Here is a 23,176-nt window from a genome sequence, read left to right as displayed (position 1 = left end):
TGGTAAATTGCTTTCAGCCTGGAGGACCCAAATCTTGGGAATTATACCATTTCTGCCTTGGATTTTCCAAAATTTTCCAGACTCTGCTGGCCTGTGTGCTCTTCTTACATTTTTTTCTGAATGCCAGGAGTGTGAAGATGAGGAACTGTCAGTAGAGCACTCTGACACGTCAGTGTCCACACTTAGCTCAACTGTTAGAACACCTCCAATGTAATCTATATTCCCTGCTAACAAAACTAATTTCTGCATATGTCTCCTGTGCTTCAGTTTGGTCCTTTTTAAACTGTGGTAAAGGAAAGAAGATTTAGGGACAAATTATTTGGTGAAAAATACTTTAGTCATGAAGTGTCCTTCCTTTAAACTCAACCTCACATTGGTAAGAATACAACTAACTGGAATAAGAAAGTTAATGGCCATTTTAGTGGTTTAGCAGGTAGGTAAATAGTTAAGTAAGGAGACCAACAGGTTTTATGGCTGAGTGAACTGATTATGATACAGAACTGATAAACTGAAATTATTTCTAGTGTGCAGACAGGAAGGTTGGAGGCCAGCTGTCTTGAGAATCTCAGATCACAATATTTGTCTGCTGCAGAGTGCCAAAATTCAGTGGCTGACATCCTGGCTCCATTAAAGTTGCTGGGTAAAACTCCAGCAGATGTTTTACCATTAACTTTAGTTGGATCCGTTTCACCAAATAACTGCAGGGGCTGTGTGAGATGGTAGGATTCTCTCCAAGATTAGAGCAGTGGGAGACATCCTTGAGAATGTTTCACAGCGCTGGACCTCCGGAGGAATTTATCTCTTGGGGATGCTTGTTTGGGAAGAAGCAGGAAAGAGTGTTACTGGGGAGGAATATTGCATTTTAGTTTCTGCAAAATGACAAGGAATAAAAAAAAACATGAGGAAAAATCAGTTTCGTGCTTAGCTAAGACAAGGGAGCTGGAATGGCCAGGGTAGCAAGGCTCACACATTACAAGAAATAACTCTCATGCACCAGCAACACCTTCCAGTTAGATCAGAGCTGTGTTTGGCTTGAACATCACTTTTTCTTTTTTTTTCAAAGAGCAACACAATCTGAAACCATCAATAAAATTCCTCCAAGTCCACAGGCAAAGTAGTAGAGGCAGCAGGAGCATTTATAACAGCTCAATATTAATTTCTTTGGGCATCTGTATTACAATAGATATGAAGATACTTGTGCTAAAGACAGAAAGGCTGCCACTCATCTCACCCACAGAGCTTTCACTTGACCCTTTTGAATCACTGCATCAATAGTGTTCCCATTTAACAAGAGCTGAGCAAAGAAACATAAAATATTCACTCCTGTGCTCATATATTTCTATTTTTTTTTTTATTGTCTGAAGAAAAACATAGTGGAAAAAAAAAAAGCTGAACTATCACCATAGTCTCACTGCTCCAATGCTTACTCTGGAGTGGTATCTTACTCCAGAGGAGTCCCACTGAAGCCATTGGCCACTGATATGGCTAAAAACTGCTTGCATGAAGTATTATCTTACTTTGTGAGGGTGGTAAAGTGGATCCTAAGTGTCAGATCTAGCACTTCTTTCATTGATGGAAGCTTTTCCACTCAATGATGTGTGTCAAGATCTTTTCCCAAAGGCTAAACCCATTATCCTGCAGTGCTAATGGAAGAACCCAGCCTTCAACTGTCCACTCCTACCAGGTAGTCACTGGGCTGCTTTTCTCACCCAGAGACAGATAAGGTTGACCTTACCCATAAGATTTTAGAAACTTAAACAAAGCTCTTATGTTGTGTGTACCTAAATCCTTCTGAAAAGTACTTCTAAGGACCTAGGCCTTAACATTTGTCAAGCTTCATATGAATGACCGATGAAAGGTCATAACAAAATTTCAGAGAAAGCCAAGAGAAGTAAGAAAGGAACTGCAATTAAACTTGTTTAACCATTAGAAGTGGAAATAGCTGCAGAGAAAATGCTAAGGGCATTATCCCCATCTTATAGGAGCCGTGCATCCCTCTGCACGACCCGCTGCCGCAGTGTCATGTCGTGGGGGGAATGGGTGCTCTGGAAATCAGCCTCAGGCATCTGAGAGAGAATAAATCATAGCCCAGCGAGAGCAGGGAGCTTATGCCAACATTCCTGCACAGAGAAATGGGCAGCAGGCGAGATCCTGCAGCTGGTGTACGCTGAGTACAGAACACCAAGGCCTTGAACTTTTTCCCCCTCCCGGGTCTCTTCCTGCACTCCCCCTCCCTTCTTGCCGTCTTTCCCTTGAGCGCCCGGGAGAGGAAGCAAAATTTATACCGCTGTGCCCTTAAAATGCTGACTTTCCATGTTTACAGGGATTGTTTACACAGAAAATTAATCAGTTACGGTTTTAAATTTTAATTAAAGAATGCTTTCCACTGTTATTGCAAAACAGACAAAAGCCCATAAAATGTATATTTGACTGCCACGCTGTGTTGTCTTTGGATCGACGAGGCAGCCTTGAGATCAATCATGCGTGGTGTTTTTTGAACTTTTTTTTCCTAAACACAACACTCTTCACACAAGTTGCACTATTTTTTGTTGGTTTTTTTTTAAGAAATGCCCTTCAAAATAAAAGCCAGACTGAACAACAATATGGAATTCTCCTTCATGCCTTTCTTTTTAAGACCAAAAATGAAATCCTTACTCTCAAACTGACCGTGGGATATTTTGGCCATTAAAAAACCACAAACAGAATCACAGCTTCCATAGTAAAGGCCTCAGACTTACTTACTTCAAAGTCAATAGCAAAACTCCCACAAACTTTGATTCAAGTGTTTATTACATGCTGTTTGTTCCCACAGCTGCAGTTCATGGTTTGAAAATAAAGGGGGGCCATTTCTTTCTGCAGATCTTATGACCATTAGTAGAGGTTCAGGATCACTTTGGAGTTAGCCATTCAACCCCTCTTTCCTAAAGTGTTTATCCATGGTGTATAGATGTCTCCTGAAGGCCTATGGAAGAGCATGACTCTAAGAAACTGAATCTAGCCCCAAAATTTTATAGTCATGATAAAAAGCCAAATTAGGCCTGCTGTGCTTATGCCCTGTTAGCACTTTCTGTTCTCTTGAACAGATACAAATTCAGGTGAATAGATCAGCCACACGAGTGCCTCTGACCTAAGCAAAACGGACTCTTGTTTCTCTAGCAATATTTTACTGGTAGAAGTTAAAGAAAATTTTTTTTGGACCCTTCTTCCAATTTATCCAAATATCCATGAAAATCTAAGAAAACCCTAGCAAAATGAAGTTTAACTGCATCACCATAAATGCTTGATAATCCAGGTCTCAACAGAGTCAAATAGGCAGATGGGTATCACCAAGCTTTAAAAGCCACTGTGCTACCCACTGGTCATGGTGGGGACAAACTTGTGTCACACAAGAGACTCCCTGTTACACAGACCTTTCCTGCCCACTATGGCACAATGAGGAGAGACTTTCCTAACTCCATGTGGAAGATGACGTACGTATTAGCATGGTATCTAATTTATTTCCAAAGATAAGAACACCCACGGGTCGAGCAGTGACATGAGCATCTGGACCACCAAATGTCAAGCAAAAGCTGCAGGTTGACTGTTGCACACTGACAGCAAGCACAGGAGAAAAAGGAATGAAAAAGCTCTCAATAGGCAATCCAAGAAAGCATGTTAAAAATGATCAGTTAAGGTAAATGGTCAGTGAGAAACCTCTCTTTACACTGATGTCTCTGGTAGAAATGCAGTTCTGATGAAATGAGGGAAATAAGAAATTTTGCCTAAATGTTTTATCTGTTGCAACAACATAGATGACAAATCATCAAGAAGCTTGACTGTGTTCTAGCACTGACAAGCAGGCAAACATCTATGAATATTTTATCTGACCTGTATCCAAATTATTTTAGCAGCTTTGGTCCATGAAACTCCTCTGGAAACATTGCCAGAAAGATAAGAAGTCATGGTATGAAGGTCACAGCAAGAACAGAACTTTGAAGGAAGGTGTTTGGACAAGAATAGAAACATCTGTTAGTAGAGATGCCCTAGAACGGTCACTGCAATGTATGGGGTATCAGCTTTCAGCTTACAGCCTCTGAATGACAGATTCATGGAAGTTAAAAGCAAAAAGACCATTGCAGTTCTCTCTTCTGCTAACCTGCATGCCAGAGGTCATAAAATTTCCTTGAATTCTTTTTTTGCTTCAAATCTCACTTCTGAGGCTAACTTAGGGTTAACATGGAAGGGAATGGGAGAGAGATTATTTTAATCTGAAAACTTCATTTAGTAATAGGCAATGAAAACTATAACTGGAGTAAAAGTGATTATTCCACTTTAAAATTTAACTTCATTGCAAAAGTCTATAGACATATATACTTTCATACCATAAACGTGTGTGTGTATATATATACACACATATATGTACCGTGTTTCTGGTCTAAATTTGTCTATCTTCACTCTCCAGCCAAAGTAGCAGTATTCGGTACTTGACAAAGTACTTACACCCACTCACTTTTGACTGAGATCAAGTCAATGCTTTATCTTGTCTCCAGCAGCTCCTTCAGAGACTCTGTCTCAAAAATATTTTTCAATCTTTTCTTTATTCATGGGCTGTTCTCTAAACCACCATCAACCCCTCCCCCCCCATTTTTTCAGCACCTTCAGGGTATATTTATGCTACTGGTTTTGTTCAGATCAGGATGACATTTTCGAAGGAAATCTCATGATTGTCCTTACTTAGGCTGCTTTAGTTTATACTGTCAGCTGTCTCAGGTGGAATTCTCTTTTGGATAAAACTAAGTGAGAAATAGCACTCTGACCCCAATGAGCCTCAAATACTAAGGGGACACTGGATGATCTGCATTCTTTTTGCACTGTACAGATCCTGCACAGATCCTCTCTGACTGCTGTGAACTAGTTTTTAATGTAGACACAACCTCAGCCATGGATGCCAAAATCTGGATGTGATATTTCAGGAGTGGCAGCACAAGTGCCAAAGAGAGAGCTATTATAAACACGCTTCTACTCTCTACTCCTTAATCTAGAGGTATACGAGTCTTTACAATCATAACCAATGAAGGAGGCAATGCCACATGGGAAGAAAATATGTATATAAACAGCTCCCTGCTACTGCAAATTATATGGAGTACTGAGTTTGTATGAACAGAGACCTTCTGTTAGGCAGTTTCAAGTGGGAAGAGAGTTCCCAAAATGGGAAAATACTGTATCATCCCCAATGATTATTTTTTCTTTTCAAAATCTTGTGCTATTAGGCAGAACCTGGTTTGTTGAAAAGGTAAAATATTTGCTCTTCAGTTGTGTTTTTATAAACTCCTGCTACCAAAAAGTTGCCAATGAATTATATGACTTCATGTGTAATGAAGTCACCTTTGGGATTCCAGGAGACCTAGGTTAACTTTCCTTGGAAATGTTTATTACTGGGCACTTACAGATATGTCTGATCCTCAATTAATACATGAAATATTGTCTGTTTCTTTTCTTAAATGTCTTCTAAGGCATTTCATGGACACATAAAATCTTTGGCTATTATTTTGAGGAGTACCCGTGATAGCAATTGAACTCACTCACTAAGTGCATTTTTGTGCTAATTAAATATTCCAAACTTCTATCAAGATTATTGTCACCTATTTAATGGTTCATTGAGTTTATGGGCCATGCAAGTCTCTCTTTTATATTTTCACCAGGATAGTTATAGCAACTATTCTAGTAATGACAAATTAGGGAACATGCAGAGGAGATGAAAGAACCTCAGTGCAGTAGGCCTAGTTTTTTCCTAACTTATGCCAATTTTATGATGTTGTAATGACATTGACATTGATGGAATTATTCTTCATTTTCCCTCGTGTCAGTGAGTAATAACTAGAACTGCTTAGTTGATATTGAAATATGGTAAACATGGCACTCCATATATTTGACCATTTTGACCTTTTGACCCCTCTCCAAGAGCCTGTAGTAAAGGTGCCATCTTTGGACAGATATCTGAATGAGGGATGGGAAGATTGGAATAATATTGTCCTTCATTTTGTCAATAAGAGTTTTCATCCTATTTAGCTGTTGGTCAGTGGGACAAGGCATCCTGCCAAGTTGCAGGCAGAGAAGAGAGTAAGTGTAGTTCTGTAGGCACAACCATGTAGTGGAATACTTAGGATGAAGTGTAAAAGTGTCATTACTGGAGAAAAACAGGGAATGACTGATTCAAAAGATTTTTAGAGAAGTCTTGCCTTCACTAGACATCTTTGAACAAAATTGAAAATAAAGTACAACTAAAGGACTTCCTATAAATTAATTGGTTTTGGTTCTATACCCACAGGGCTCTGTTCAGATATCAGGAAAGTATAGTGGTGAAATGTTCTATAATAAAGCCCTTCTTTTTGCTCTTTCTAGTTTTAACTTCCTGAGAGCAAATGCACTATTACTGCTAATAGCAATGCAGTTTGATATAATGAATAATAAGTAAAACATTGTGCTGATATTGTACCTCTCACCTCCAGGTGCAGGATACAGAATTTTCAGAAGAGTCTACATGATTTAGGGTCAGAAATCTAATTGAGTGACAAGCCCCTGCCTCACTTAGGGGCTAATGAATGTTGTATTGTGACTGTTTTTCTTAAAAAGTAACATCAAACTACTTTCTATTCATAATAAATTAACACATTTTAGAGACTTCTTAATATTTGCCTCCACAAAGCCATGATTTTTATCTGAACAGACCTGCAAGCACCTGTTGTAGCCAGTTTTAAAAATGAGGTCTTATAGCTTCCAGTTAATACCTCATAGAAATAGCAATGTGATTTCAGTGGCACTGATCTGATTTCTTCTGGTGCAAGACATTCACGTTTTCTCCAAATATCCCATGCATAATTCATATGGGGGCTCATATTTGATTATTTATAGACCTTTCTACGACACCCCCTCAATGAATATTTGCACATCTCCAAGATAGCAGGGTGAAACTTTCTCCTGAAGAAAATTTCCAGCTAAAGTCTTAACACCACTTTGCTTTCCCTTAGGTCTGCAAACAGCTCTAAGTAGAACATGTATGTCATACACATTTCATGTTAGTACTCTGCACAGCAAAGTATTTCCACTCTTAGCTCCCTCATTCCTGAAGCACAAGAACCATTCCCCAAGCCAGGTGCGTGGAGAAGATGGGTTGGCTTCTCACAAGGTGTGGGGAGAGTTTGTAAAAGTCAAGAAGGGAATCCAGGTCTTCCAATTCTCCAGCTCTTCACGGCAGGAGCTTTCTTTCACCCGTGATCAGAAATATAAAACCCTTCTGCCTAGTTAAGTGGATTCTCCACAGCAGGAGCATAGAAAGGAGGACTCAGAGGATGTGTAACCCTGTTCCAACCAGGGCTAATTATGCCTATATCCTTCACAAACATGTTTATGCAGATGTTTCTAAAAAGCTTGGAAACTGCACAACAATTTGTTCTAGTGTTTGAAATATCTTAATTATAATAAACTTCTTCCAACCTACATCTTTTATACAAAAATTCAAACCTGTTATTTCTTTTTCTAAAACAGAGAAGTCTTTTATTGTTTGGCTCCCTCCAACAATTCTTATATATTAGAAGACCATATTCAGGACATACTTAAGTCACTTCTCCAGATTAAACCATCCCAGTCTCTTAAATCCATTCCCGTTCTAAGATCCACCCAAAGGTGACCATCTACTCAAAGAAGAGAGCTGTTCCCTATCATGTAGGATAATGAACACAGGCTTATGGATAGTTGAGTGCTCCTTGGAGCTTTCTTTCCTAGACACTGCTTTTGCGTTTCCCTCATCTTATGATCACAGAAGGGAGCAGCAGAAGTCTGTCTGTCTTGCAGCTTCATACAGGATCCATATGTCTGGTGCTCAGCGTGCAGTTCTCTGTCTCTCCATTGAACGTCGGCTCTTCCCTGAGCTCCCTGCCCTAAATGTCTCTTGCTTTCCTGTCTTCCTGTGAGCCTTTTCCCTCCTGTGAGATTTCGACGAAAGAGTTTAGGAGACAATAACGTATGATAAATGTATATGTGTGCGTTTTTTTAAAGAGAAAGTCATAGTTACTGATAGAAATGCTCTCAAAAGCCACAATGGAGAGAGTGATGGTGTGAGCCTGAGTTTTGTTCTCGTTCACAGGGATTTTATTCGCATATTTTACTGTCAGTTTCTTGACATTTTTGTCAGATTGGATCCGGAGGCCATAGTTGCCGCCAGCAGGTCCTACCACATTTTTATTCTCCATTGTATTTGCAGGGAATAAATAAAAACAGAACAAGAGTGAAAGCAAGAGAGAGACATGGCGAGAAGGAGTCAGAGGTTACTGGAAGAACTGCTTTATGCATTTTTTTCCCTGCTAAAGAACATCCACCCAACAAAAAGCAGTCAAACAACCACAGAGCATTTTGCACTGAGAAATTTCTTGCCTCAGTTGCGCAATGCAGACTTCAGGCAACGTGGTTAATATGTTTGCATAACAAATCTCTCATTCCCTCTTACTCTTTGTCTGTCTTTTCCCTTCTTCTTGTGTTTTTTTTTTTTCTTTTTTTCTTTTCTTTTTTTCTTTTTCCTTTTTTTTTTCCTTTTCTTTTCTTTCCTGTGTGTTTCCAGGCTACTGTGAGATTTTCCTCTCAATACATCTATTGTTTCCCAGTCACATCACCGCTGGCTGTAATCAACTCTGATTTCTTTCTTTCTTTTTATTTCTTGCTGTAACCATGAGATTTATACATGCAACAAATAAACATAATCTACCATAAGGTTATAAACAAGTTGACTATAGAAGTGTTTATTCCTCAAGGCTTTAGATGTTGTGAACAAGAAAGAACAAAGACCTTATTTTCACTTATGAACTTATAAATTAAAGTTTGATTCCCTGTGCTTGGTTTCTGTTTCATTAAATCTCTGAATCACAGTGTCTAGAATTGACACTGTTTGTGCCGTTCTTGCATACGAGTCATAAGAAGACTGAATAGTAATGCCTCAGGTGTGTCCAAGGTTTAATGCAGTCTCAGATAAGTGAAAATTTCAGTCTCTTTGGATAGCCCAGCATCCAGGCTGATTTGATGCTCTTCTTTGCTGATGTTTAGATGGATAGATAGATTTAAGTCAATGTCTTCACCATCACCTTCTGTAAGGTTAATACGAACTTGTCTCCAGCCTGCTCAGTCTTCTATGCCATCTTTTTACCCCTGTGCACTACCTCTGGCATGGAGGGAAAATATAAATTTAAAAAAGAACCAGTCATAGGGGTAAGATAATCTTTTATCTCTGGGTTCTTCCAGGATTCAATATAGAGCCCATTGGTTATGAGAATGAATATCCCACCTTCTGCTGACTTTGGATAAGATTCCATGGTCTCAGCCTCATGATTCAGACTTCCCCATAGCTGTGTCAGCTATTGCAGTGGTTCCTGACATCCCCTCAGCCACTAACAATTGCATCAACACCATCTATTTCTTTTCACATATGCAACTTAGCAGCAGCCACAATGGTGTTCAGTCTCTTATGAAGTAGGTCAGATCTAAAAATGGTGGCAGGGAGGTTGAAAGGCTCTTTAGTCATCAAACTACTCAAGCAGGTGTTTTCTGAAGTAGAAAGAAAAGTCAAGAATTAGAAGTCAGTTGCAAAGTAAGTGCTGCATCTCTTACTTCAGACAAAGGGAGTTTTGTAGAGTCCCATCATCTACACAAGTGAATTGGGAATTGGATATTAAAGACGAAAAACAAAGAGATATCTGTCCTGTAGCTTGGGGCACCGATCAAAACACAGCGTGGGAGGGCAGCTGAGAGGTTAACCCTTCCTGTAGCCTTCAAACTGCACTAAAAATGGCCTTTGTACGACAGAGAATAAGCTTTACAAACCCCAAACTCATGGGTCATTGTGGTAGGAAAAGATGCCCATTGAAATGGGAAATGGATCATGTTTTTGTTTCTTGCATATAAAATTGTTTTCTGAGACTTTCAAATGACCTTCACATGGATACTGAACTTTCCATCATTTACCAACATTCAAATGTACAAATGGTTGCCCAAAGGGACTGCCACACATGGCAAAATAGTTTTCATGTATTAATTCTCTTCTCATTGAAACATTGAAAAAGGAGCCAGAAAATATGGGTGAAAATCAAACATGTTTGAAATATTGTGAAGGTCTGAAAAACATATTATAAATTTTGGCTTAAATATCACTCCCTCTTGCCATTTTCACTGCTTGTTCCCACTGATGTCTAAGTGAACCCTTCCTTATTCCATTGGAAATTTTTAACAAGGACAGCTAGCGACAGGACAAGGGAGAATGGCTTTAAACTGAAATGAGGTAGATTTAGATTAGATATAAGGAAGAAATGATTTATTGTGAGAGTGGTGAGGCACTTGCACAGCCTGCCCAGAGAAACCATGGATGTCCCGTCCCTGGAAGTGTTCAAGGCTGGGTTGGACAGGTCGTGGAACAACCTGGTGTAGTGGAAGGTGTCCCTGCCCATGGCAGGGGGTTGGAATGAGATGATCTTTAAGGTCCCTTCCAACCCAAACCATTCTATGATTCTGTGATTTAGCCCTTCAATATGTTGACATGAAAATGGAAACCAAGTCCTTAATTTGATGGAATTCAGATATCTCATTTAGTCTAATAACCAGCTACAGCTTCATAATAGCACAGTCATTAGAACAGATCCTACAAAACAGCTTCAGGATAGAAGTGGTAGAGGACCCTGTACAGTTACTGTGGCTAAATTTAACTCCAATTCCTGGGTCCAGATTCCATTCAGGTTTCATCTCAATGCCACACAACGCACAGTATCAGGCCTTGGAGCTGGATGACTAAAGTGGAGGAAAAATGACATGTCAATGGGCTAAGATGGGCTGAAAAGTCAAGTTAAATCTTTCAGAACCAGGACAGGTCAATTTTCTTTTTTTTTTTTTTCATTTGTGATATTTTCTAGGCATATTTTTCTTCTATTCAGTTTTTTATTGCTGTCTTTCCTACATAGGCCACAGAAGGCTCTCTTCAAGGTAACTTCTAGGTCTTACTTTTTAGCAATGCCCTTGACTCGGAATCTGGTCTTCTATGAAGGCATCACTGGCTTCAAGTACTAGAAAATAAGAAAATGAGTTCAATATTTCCTTTAATCGTTATTAAATACAGGTCCAAATCTCCAAACTAGGCACTGAGAGACCAATCACACCATGGTAGTGCTCCCAGTGCCCGCACTTTGCCTCAAGGTCCTTGAGAACATAAGTGTAGAAGTAAGTCCAGGTATGCAGGGCTCTGACAGCCCACTGGAAGCACCTGCCCATCATCACCAATGCACCACCTGTGCACCTTGGCATGCCTGTGTGTTTGGAGTCACAAAACCCTCAGGGCTCTCTGTCAGTGTACAGTCAGCTGGCAGCTTTGGTGCAGATGGGGACAAGAGGGCACATTGTGCAGCTGGGCAATCTCTCCAGTATTTCACGTCAGTGCTGAACAATGTAATAAAAGTTTGCAGATGAAAATACTAAGCTGGCTGGAAGGCAATAATTCATGTTGGGTTTTATGACACTGGCCATTTAAGAGCTGTAGGAGTGTTTGACGCAGTAACACAGCCAGTTTTCTAGTCAGGGTCTAGCTCCAGCTCTACAAGAGCATTGTTTTCCACACACAGGAAGATTTTTACCCAAGCCTGATAATTTGCTATTGCTGTCTTGGAGGCCTGTGTCTATCTTTGAAAGCTAATGATGGGCAAAGGAAGGTGCCTGGAGGAGTGATGTAACTCCATTATAATTGTGTGTGATTTCTGCCTACTGCAAAAACTTGTAGGAGGAAAAGTACACACATACATATGCATAAAGTATCCAGTGTATGAAAGGGTGAATTCATAAGGAGTTGCATCTGGGATAGAGTAAGATGTATTCTCCACTCAATTAATAATAACAAGACTCAGAAGTCACAAGTGGGGAGGTCATAAAGGGGTTTATAAAAACATTTCATATGCAAGTAAAATGAGGCACAACCCATTATGTAATATTATTTATATACATTTGTTTTAATTTCTTTACCATATCTTTTGATTTAAATGATTCCCCTCTAAGGTGGAAGCTGTTTACATGTGTAGTTCTTTGGGAAACACAACTGCCTAGCTTTACTGGTTTGTGATGGGATGGACATTTTATGCTTAACATGTGTTCCAGTTCTGCAGAAAAAACCAGTCACATAGAATCTCTCTGATGTGTTTTTCTCCAGCAGGGTTTGGTGAATCAGTGTGGAGCTTACCTTGGAACTATAAAACCATTTTGCTGAATACACTGGTACTGCTATAGAGTATTATGGGCTGCTGAGTAACACTGTTCTTATGTTTCTGCCTGCTCCGACGCTGGGGACCATGTCACTGAAAAGAGTTCAGGTCTGTTACAGGGTAAAAATTCAACCCAAACATGTCCACACTGTTGATGAAGGCCTAGTAAAAATGACCTTGAAGGAAGTGGATATTACATGGGAAAGAGTTTGGTAACTGCTTGGACGAGGGTGTAAAATTTGACTGGCATATTTGAGGCCACCCTCCAAAAAGCTTGCTTGGGATTTAGAAACCAGTTCATTACCTATTGATAAAAGCTCAAACTTTTTGCTCCAAACACACATGCATTTATATACTTGCAACATGTAAGGCACTGTATTCAGAGATAGGAATCACATGGGGATAAGCATGTAAGGGATATGTAGGTGCACAGGCGCACACATGTTAAAATGTGGGAGCGTGGTTTCTTGTTGGGATTGCAAGAATTCTGTAGTGAAATACAAGCAAAACTAATAATTGAAATAATAAAGGGAAAAAAGGCTCTTCCCCACAAAAATCAGACACATACCAGTGGTACTTTCCCAACCTAACTGAGAGGAAAAGCCCTCTTGGCTAATTCATTGCAAAGCTAATGAAAACCAGACAAGGGATTGAAACCAAAAAAGCTTTATGTTTCAGGGAAAACAAAGCTTTCCAATGGAAATTATTCATTAAAAAGAACTGGTTCACTGAAATTAACAAAAAAATATGTGAGAGAAACACCATACAGAATGTGTTTTTGGTGATAACAATCTTACATTTATATATAGCACATTTCAGCCAGATGGACTCCAAAGTGCCTCACAGGCTCTGGTACTTGTACAAATGAAATGTAAAGAATCACTTTTATTCCCCTCCATTGAAATGTATCTTTACTGGATGTATCACTTCAGTTGCATAAAAATGCATTGTGTCACACAATAGTTTATTATATATGTAGGCAGACAAGTTGACAGAACTTAACTATCCACATTTTTCCTTAACCAGGGCTGACCAAAAGGGTTAACACCTCTGGGGAAAAAAAATACAGCATATTATTAATGCCTAAAGTAGCCAGAGTGCATTTTCTTAAGATGTTTGCTTCCTAAGCAAACATGGAGAGATTGTCTCATTAACTGCCCAGTGGGAAGAACACCTTTCCCAGTCATCAATCACAACGCAGCACTTCAGGTTTTCATTAGAAATCTCCAAAATCGCATTGTGTATAACATACAGGCCCGGATGTGTGTACCCACTGAAGGCATCCTGGCTGTTGCTGCTGTATGTTTAGGGAAAGCCACTCTGCTCTTGTCAAACTCCTTTGACAGCCCTGACACCTGAAGCACGGGGCGGTGCGGGCAGAAGCTTTCACACGGTGACCGGGAGCTCCATCTTGCAGATTTGCTTCCCCTCCCGTTCCTTTATGAAAATGGATTGTCAGAGCAGCTGGTGAGACAGAAGTGTCTGCCTGTATCTCAGTGTGGCTGGTACTGTGATCCACCACCAGTACATGCTGAACCAGGCTCCAAACGGGGAGGGGGAAGGGGGCAGTTTCATTTGCTGCCAAATCCCTTAAGCAGTTGCTTGTTTTGTCTCTCTGTCTGAGCAGATTTTTCTTTGCTTTTCTTCTTACTCCACCTGCAACATTTCCCCCCACTCTGTTTTCTCATAAAGGGGAGGGAGACAGGCAGACACTTATAGAGTGGTTTTATTTTTATTTATTTATTATTTTGGGTGCAGAAGATGCCTGCCAAGAGGAAGCCTGCAGTTACTGAGCTGCGCAGGAGGGCGGAGAGGTTGGCTGCTCTCGGAGGTTCTTGGCGCTCGGAGGCTGATTGGAAACACCATGCGTGACAGTGCACAAAAAAGACACTCGACAGATCACCAAATTTCACAGTCCCACCTCGGCACCTCCAGAAGAGCTCAGGGCACATCCTACCAAGGAGCTTCTTGCTCATTAGCCTGCTATATTATTAGCAGATGTTTCCCAGTCTGTATACATATGTGCTGACCTGTATGTATGATCTGCCCCAAGAGAAGGTCAGGCAGTGCTTGACCACAGCAGCCATTGAGCTTTTCCCCAATAATGGAGCATCCCTAAGCAAGCAGTGCCAGGATTGCCTTCAACTCCCCAACCCAAAGATGTGCAAGGGAACAGCCTAAGACAAGTTCCCCCCATGCTCTGCAAGCTCAGTATTAACAAGAGCCATGAGGATAATTATCCTTCATTTGCATTCACAAAACAGGACTGGGGCATCACTGCGTGAATCCAAACACAGCCATGTGAGCACATGTGGCCAAGAGCAAGCACTCCATGACTTCTGCTGACAAGGTTTATGGCACAAACAGCCCCTTCCTCAGTGTGCTGCAAGGGGCTAATAGTCTGGCCCTATGTCAAATGGTAAAGTTAATAACTACGGTAATAAAAGAGTAATGCAGGAGAGCAGTGAAAACACATGAAGGATTTTTCTCTCATTGACATGTAAACAAATTCATTGTTGTTAGTGTTTTCAGTGAAAAGAATGGCTTTCTATTGGGAAACAAACCCAGAAAGATTGAAAACTGCCAAAGCAGAGGAGTTTTCAGCCAGATCTATTATTTTTATATACTCACACACCTGTAGGCATGCACAAAACACAATACATTTTAAAAGAGAATTCCACATGGAGAAGTTATTATTAAATCATTTCCCAGTCAATCATCTTCGTTCCAAACTTGGAGATGCAGTTTATCTGATGTTCTGACTAGTAGATGAAAGCTTTGGGTCTTCCAGTGTTTCCAATGCATCGTCCCTAGCACTCCTGAAAGAAATCAGTAGTGGTAAAAAAAAAAAGACGTGAAAAATAGAGAATTTTCGTGGTATGGAGAGAATTAATAAATTCACTTTGTGAGATAAATGGGATGAAAAGGATAATACAGTGTTTCCAATCCATGAGGGTCTTGTACCAATTTAAATCATACAAGGTAGGATGCACTGGCACAAAGAGTGCTGATTTTAATGTGTTAATGGACTTTTGTAGGGGTTTTGTTCTTTTGCTGAGATCTACAGCTGGTAGGTACAACTGGTTGGTCTGGTCTGAGTTTGCAGAAGGGTACATGTGGCCATGAAGGTACATTTAGCTTCGTACACTCTAAATGTGTGTTGTATGGATGACCATTTTAATTTGAGGGAAGATCTCATAAGGCAGCTGGGAGATAAACTGGCTTTATGTCTTGGATCTCCATGACTCGAGCATCTTTCTGGTTAAGTATCTTTTGTTGATTGTGTTGATGAGAAAATGTGACTATAAATCTACAGCACCAGATTCAATCTATTTAAAATTAACTTTTGAAATGGGCTTTTACCTGAGCAACCAGGTATCTGCTTTCTTTTGATATCTCTACACTGGAGGGTAACTGCTCAATTACATATTAGCTGTCTCCACAGAACCCTGCCTAAGCTCCCAAGTATGTTTTCTGGTATCCATGGCCTGCATGAATTTTATACATCTCCTTCTCTGGGACTTTATAAGTCAGCCATAAAAGTTTGTGATGGGGTGGAACATAGTGATGTCCACAATCTCAGTCTGGAAAAATGCTTTATATAAAGTGTCATTAAAATGGATTTGGCAATTTTTTATTTTTATTTTTTCAGCAACAAGCAAAAAAGAAAAGGGAGAAGGAAGAGAGAAAGCATTCAACACTGGCTACATTTTTTTTTTACTTCTCTGATCAGTAAGGGAAAAGGGAATGCTTTGATTTCTTTAAGTGTGCATGACTCTAGAAGTTGGGGGGGGGGCTTAGCCCCTTTGGATAGAGATGAACTGCTCGTGTATTCATATTATTAATGGCTTTTGGTAATGATTTTACTGCACAAATTGTTATGAGACTGTTACAATGCAAATGGGATACCAGTGAGATTTTCTATCTGAAGACCCCAACCACAGACCACAGATATCGCTGGAAATTCTCCTATTTAATAGATTTTGGATCACTCTCTATGCTCATAACAATGCAGCCTACTTATTACTTAGTGGCATTCATTTTGTACCAGGACTAGAGTAGATACTGATGTTGAAAAAGCCTTTTCCCCCCCCCCCCGCCCCGAAACACTGTCTCCTCAAGAATTGCTGCCGAATGTCCTTGAAGACATAATAGCTTCATAAACCCAGGTATGATTTTTCACAGGTAGTTCACAGGGCTGTCAGTTCCTGTGCTTTTTAATTCATAGTTTGAGGAGTCTGCCTAAAAGCCCATGCGCTGGGATGCATGTGATGACAGGATCCCCCCATAAAAGTCTCCAGACATTTCAGGCGAGGACAAAGGCTTGCAGGGATGACCTGGGGACATGCTGAAGGCTGGGGAAAAAAGAGAAAGAAAAAGCAGCAGGCAAATAAAAAGAATATATTGCATATATTGTTGGGTTTTGCTGGAGAAAGGAGTACCTATGAGTAAACCATACTCCAAATCATAAAGAATTCAGGGCAGCCAAATGCTTATACTACATGCACTTTAGGCCAGGCTTAAAACAACCTTGCCATCCTGCAAAGGACATCTGGGAGTTTCCTCAGCATCACTTGCTCTCTGTGTGTAATAGTCCAGCACTGCAGTCACTGCACTGGGTGAAGGCATTAACACCGAATTTCCTCTTGAGGCACATCTGAGGCAGTGCTTGAAAGTCTCCAGAGCCTGACCCGCTGCAGAAACCTGGAGCAGCTCACCCATTCCAGAGTCAATCCCTGTAAAATCCCTGAGATTTAGCAACAGCTTTGAGAAAGGGGAAGAAGGAAGCAAATAGCTCTGCAGGTCACAAACTCTCTCAGCCCATTTTCAACCAGATACAATAAACTTACGCAAATGAAAGGTCTAGTTTGTATATGCTCCTGTCTATGGTTATCCCTGCATGCTGCAGGTTTGCAGAGGTACGGGATGCGTTGGCAGCAAGTTTCACTACACAGGGCAGTCACTCGAGTGCTTGTGCCTGAAGAGAGCTTGAAAGAGTTAAAGGCAATAATGTGCTCAGGAATGGCTTGTTTTCAGCACGGGCTGATATTTTTTTTTTGTCAGCTTTGTGACCTGCAGGCACACACCTGGTCTCAGGGTCAAGTTACAACCAGGATCCCTGGCCCAGGGTCAGGACCTGGCTGATGATAAGAAAGGGAGGCCCTCCTTTGGCAAAAACCATCACTTAAAGAAACAAGAGAATATTAAGGAATATTAGATGTCACTCTGTCTTCCTTTAGAGTTCATTTCCCTTCCTTTAATTATCACAAAAGGTAAACACTAAATATTCCAGGGAGTCATGGTCAGGGGAAACTCCATGAACTGCACATTCATTATGGCCTTGTTGTGAATGCACTGGGAAAAAAAACAAAACCAAACAGAAAAGTTAGTGAGCTGCCCTTATTAAACTTCACTTAGCTGCTGTTAATTATGGACCTAGATTGAGACTGAACAGCTCTAGATTGAACATTTCAGCTCTCCCCTACTGCAGCATCATTTAAAAACTGTAAGAAAATGTCAGTGAGAAGAGACCATCTGTTTTCTGAGTGGAAGCCCACAGAAGGAAGAAAGAAAAGAAAAAAGAAGAAACAATGCATGCATAAACCTTTGGCTAATGCTTATCTTTTGGGTAGCTGGCTTGTAGGGAATTGGAGTGGATTTAGGGATGTTTATGTAAATCATAAATGAAAGCTATGGACTATATATATTTTTACCAATATCTTTTTACTTATTTCACAGGCAGGTAAACGAAAGCACACAACAATTTAAATACCTTATTTGCAGCCATCAAATAACCAGATATTGAATCCTGATGCTCTTTCTCATGTTCTAACCACTAAACAAAACTGCCAGAGATGTCCCAGAGTGCTTAATAAATTGTGCCCAGGGGGTTATTTTCCTATGACTGAAATGCAGCTGGACTGAAAGGCTGCTGTCACTCTGCACAGACCTAGCTCTGTAAAATGGGGTGTTGCCAAAGGAACTCATAGGGGAAATTTTCGGTACAGTTGGCAAGGTGTGATTACAGGCTCTGGATTAGTGCCAGGATCTAATGCAGACCTAACACCCTCCTTCCTGGAAAAACTGTGGGCTCTTTAATAGCCCTTAGTTTTATGTTTCACCTGCACGTAAATGAGTGGCACCAATGGGAGATGGAGGCAGCTACAGTGCTGTGAGCACCATTAAATCTTCCTCAGAGCTGAAGCATTTCATAGTGATCAGTATTAGCCATTGACCTGATTTGTCAGCCTATCAAAAGGGAGTCACGTTCCTGGAATTACCCCTCTTCTCTCTTCATTCCCTGAAAACAGTTCATGGCAAGGATTAGTCTGTAACACACTGGTGCTTGAGTACCCTGGTGCAAATGGAGAAACCCCTACTGGGCATTGCACTTTGTCTTTATATTTAACTTGTGTGGGATTTTACTTTTTCACCTTTTTTTTTTTTTTTGGTCATTGGGTCTGTCTTGGGTATCTGGACTCAGAAAGTTCACCTTCTTAGAAGGCATGAGATATGACACTATCTAGTTAAAACTGTCCACTTTGGAAAGACAATGTGACTTTAAATCTCTCTTGGCCCTTTGTAATAAATGTTATAGTTTAAGCAAGCAATGTCTTTCCATTAAAACTATAAACTTGACTAGAATAATTAAGACTGATTTAAAGTAAAATTAAGTTTGACATGTGGCAGGTGAAGTGGTGCTGTTAATTTCAATTGCATATTTGGTGACAATAGATGAGGGAAAATGGGGGGCATGGGTAAAAAGGGCAGAGCTCTAAGTCCTCTTGGTCAAGTTGAGGATGGAGAATGAAACATATTTCAACTCTTTGTGGGTTGTCATTTGCCTTGGAAGTAGGAGACAAGAGCTTGTGTTTGTTCTTAACTATTATCTACAATGGATCCAAGGGAAAAGGGGGAAAAGGGGAAATGAATATTTAGAAAGATGACCCTCCTTTGGCCTTTTCTTTTTTACCCTTTATTTATAGATTCTGTATATTTTTTCTTATTAATTTTATAATTTCTAAGCTGCCCACCATTGGAATTCCTGTGGAAGGAACTTATCTGCCTCATCATTTGAGGGGAGGCATTTTTCAGACTGTGATTTTAGGTGTGGGCAAAGATGACAGAACCTCTTCAAAACTGTCTATGGTAATGAAATTGCATCCTAAGGACCACTCAAGAATCCAATCCATTCTCAGGCTGATTTCTCATTTCATATAAAATCCAGCTGAAACCTAAACCTGAGTAAGACCAGCTTGATCTAGTGCCCAGATCTAGTAGAGACTAGTTTGGGTGTGAGCCTATGTTGCATCCTCCACTGAGATTATCAAAAAGGTCTCGTTATTATAGTCATCAACCATCTCATTTCCTGCCAAAGATTATTGGCGTGAACTCTCTCCAGAGTCCATCAGTGCCCTTGATCCTGAGAAATCACTGTTGAGAAATAGAAATAATTACGTTCTCCTCCTCCAACCCAGATGTGGTATCCACATCTTGACAGCTTTTCCTGTCCAGCGTCAGCCAAGGGAGTGAAACACTAGTACCCAGGGAAGGATTTCCTTTTTTGAAATCAATAAATTCTAATTGCCAATCATGCAAATAAATATGCCTTGCTGGAGCAATGTTATAGTCCACCAGGACTGAACCACATTAACTCATTGAGGAAACCTGATTGCAGATTGAAGTGAATGAAAATGTCTTTTAGGGGACCCTGCCACCCTGGTTCTGATGATTGGATTCTAATTACATACATATTACTTTTACCGCGCTTATTAATGACAAACATATCAACCTTTCCACTGGAAAGTGAAGTAAAAATCCAATTTGAATAAAGAATTGCAAATGCCTCGTGTAAAAGACTGCACACAAAACAAACCAGATGTTTCAAGCTGCATTGAGAGAGCTTTACAGAGCAACTGGGAGAATTTTTTTTTTTCCATCAGCCATTGGTAAAAGATATACATTGCCAGCACGCAAACTGCTTCCATTTTTAATACTCATATAATTGGTTTACTCCTGTAACCAATGCAATATTAAGTCAAAAGGGGTGGGGGCAGCGTGAAAGAAAACAATGATACTGGTCAAAGTTTACAAAGGTTATGGGGTTTGTGGATGGAGAGGAGAGTGGAGGAGGATAGAGGTTATTTTTCCCCATAAAGCTTTCTTATTTACTGCAAGGTTGTGAAATTTGGAAAAAAATACTAATAAAATTTATTGCCAGGGGTTGTAAGAAGATCATACCTTGGTTCTATTTTCAGCTCCAAACAGATTATAGGACAATGGAGCATAAATGGAAATTAAAACAGATTTAGAACAGACGTTAGGAAGCACTTTTTCACATCGAGGATAATAAATGTGTGGAATGGCCTATCAGGCAAGGTTGTAAAGGCAAAGACACTGGGATCATTCACGCAACAACTTGGGAAATAGCACACTAAAATGGAATGAGTCTGGATGGTGAGACAGCCTCTGTTTAGATTTCTGGGATGCTTCAAGTCTGTGTGTTCCCTTTCTTTTGTTTCATTTTCAAATGGTAATTTAATCTATGATTTGTTGATGTCTCAGACAGGTTTGTCAATCACTTTTCCTGTGGGGTGGAAGACCACTCTTTATTCTCATGTCACCTGCCTTGACTTCTTTGGACAGGGAGTGTAGGAGAAGAGAACTTGCTCTGGGAAGCCAGTCCTGCCTCTTGCAAGATCCTGAACACAAAGTGGAGACATCTTTTCCCCTTTGACAGTGGATAGATCTACCAACACCTCACATTCTTGGAGGAGCACATGCTAGCCTTCTTTCCACCAGATCTACCCTTCTCCATGAGGGTGACTGTCATGGCAATCCCAGTAGAGTAGCTCATCTCTGCTCATGCTGTATATTCTTAGTTTAATTTCAAGATACTCCAGGAATCCTTTCATCTAATGGAGAACTTCTGGGAAAGATATCTAATCCCCAAGCACTTACATTGTTTCCAGCACAGCCTTTCTGACATGCACAGGTCTATCCTATACTCATCTATACCTAAACCACATAATTTTAGGCTATAAGGACAGAGTGGCTTGCATGACTGCCTCATTTCAAAGTGTATTCCTGCTTTACTTTACTATTCATGCTCTCCACGAGGGTCTCAGAGTACAAGTGTGGATGTGGTGGGAAGGAGAAGAGAGATATTGGGTCACAGACCAATCACTTAGTGTGCAGCTTCCTGCTTTTTACTCCTTGTGCCACCTGCACATGTACCTGGCACAGATGGTACAGTAGCCAACACCAAATTTCACAGTGTTCACCTGCCTAGGTACACCAAGCAAACCCTACTGCACTCAAAGACAAGAGGAGCTCTGTTCCACCAAGACATCTTGAATCTTCCTAAAGCTGAGACTCTCTCTGCCTTTCTCAGAGAGACCCAAGATTTGACCAAGAGTCAACAAAGTTCACAACTTTGGGGGATTCATCTAAGACAATGATGGTGAAGTCTTTTAAGGACTGTGTGTGTGCAGAGAGGTGAATTCTGGAGCTTAAAATTTGACCAATATCTACCAAAATTACTTCATAATCTTGTCTTTTTCCAGACATAAATGGACACATCACCTGTGGACGCATGTTCTGCAATGCTCTCAATCTGGGCTATAGATGGAACTCCTAATATAAAATTACAGCTCATAAACACAAACCACCCAGGCCACCCTTTGTGCAGAAACAGACTGAGACTTTGGGGCACTTGCCTTGACTGAAGATGTGGGAACCCAAAGCAAGGGACCTTTGAAAACTCCTGAAAGTTCACCAGGCCTCACCAGGAAGAAGTCAGAGAACATCTGTAGGTTTTAGTTTTAAAAGCCTCACTTTGAATACCATAATAAGTCAGTGTAGATGCAATCTCTGTGTGAATACCAGTGTTCTCCAGAAGCATCACAACAGATTATTGCAGTTTCCTTGGGCCAGATTATTAACCATATTGAAGATATTTCTGCAGGGATGAACCCAGATAGTGTGGCCTCAGAGAACAGCACAAGGAACTCACCAAATATAAAGTGATGAACTGGTGAGTCGTAGTCTGGGACACTCATGTCCTTTATTGTGTGTATGTACTCTATAGCATATTCTAGCCAAGGATTTCAACGTGCTTTAAAACATAAATTATCTTGACAAAGCTTCTCTGAAGGAGATAAAACTTACACAAGAAGAAGGTCAGAGCCAGAGAGACTGAGGGATTTGCTCAGGGTCACAGCACTGGTGAGTCAGTCAGTTGTGGAGCAATTATAGGAATCCTCCTCTGCAGCCTGTGCACTAAACATTCTCGTCACAAATAAGGTAGGAAAAAAATGCATTACTTCCCCACTGCATGCACTGCAATGTAATCATATGTGTGATATTATTTTATTTGTTTAGGATAGAGTATAACATGAATCTGACTGAAGAAGTCATACTTCTGCAGAAGAACTTGAAAAAATACATATTGGCAGCCTCTCTATTCAAATAAGCAAGGATGCCACTAGAAATACAGAAAGGAATGAGTTTTCAGTAATGAAGGTAATCAAAGTGGAAAGTGTCTCTCCCCATGGCAGGGGGGTTGTAATTAGATGGTCTTTAAGGTCCCTTCCAACTCAAATCAAACCATGATTCTATGATTCTACGAAAGGCCTACAAGAAAAAAATAGGGAGAAAATGCTCTAATGACAACTCAACTGCCCCAGAAGTATGACACCACCAAACTTTATTCAAAGGCACAGAGTGTGTTTATAAGAGATTTATGACAACATTGGAATCAGAAACAATTTTATTGATCACACCAGAACCAGAGAAATCATATTGTTGTATTGATGACAGGTTTAAGAGAAATAGGCTGACTTACCTAATGCCTGTATCTTGCTGGGAAAAGCTCTCTCTGATAAATCAAATCTTAGTATACACATCTTTTGCCAGCT

The 23,176-nt window shown here is 40.3% G+C and overlaps 1 long non-coding RNA gene across 1 annotated transcript; it reads right to left on the bottom strand.

Annotated features, from left to right (window-relative positions):
* Positions 1 to 14,843: 14,843 nt before the first annotated feature.
* On the bottom strand, positions 14,844 to 18,162 carry LOC116793020. The gene is made up of 3 exons (XR_004359343.1): positions 18,031 to 18,162; positions 16,788 to 16,993; positions 14,844 to 15,076 (listed from the first exon to the last, which is right to left on the bottom strand). It is a non-coding gene; the product is annotated as an uncharacterized LOC116793020 (long non-coding RNA).
* Positions 18,163 to 23,176: the final 5,014 nt, after the last annotated feature.

This window comes from Chiroxiphia lanceolata, chromosome 12, assembly GCF_009829145.1.
Source record: "Chiroxiphia lanceolata isolate bChiLan1 chromosome 12, bChiLan1.pri, whole genome shotgun sequence".
Lineage (NCBI taxonomy): Eukaryota > Metazoa > Chordata > Aves > Passeriformes > Pipridae > Chiroxiphia > Chiroxiphia lanceolata.
The sequence above is the reverse complement of the archived record's forward strand: the minus strand, read 5'-3'. Positions and strand labels throughout refer to the sequence as shown.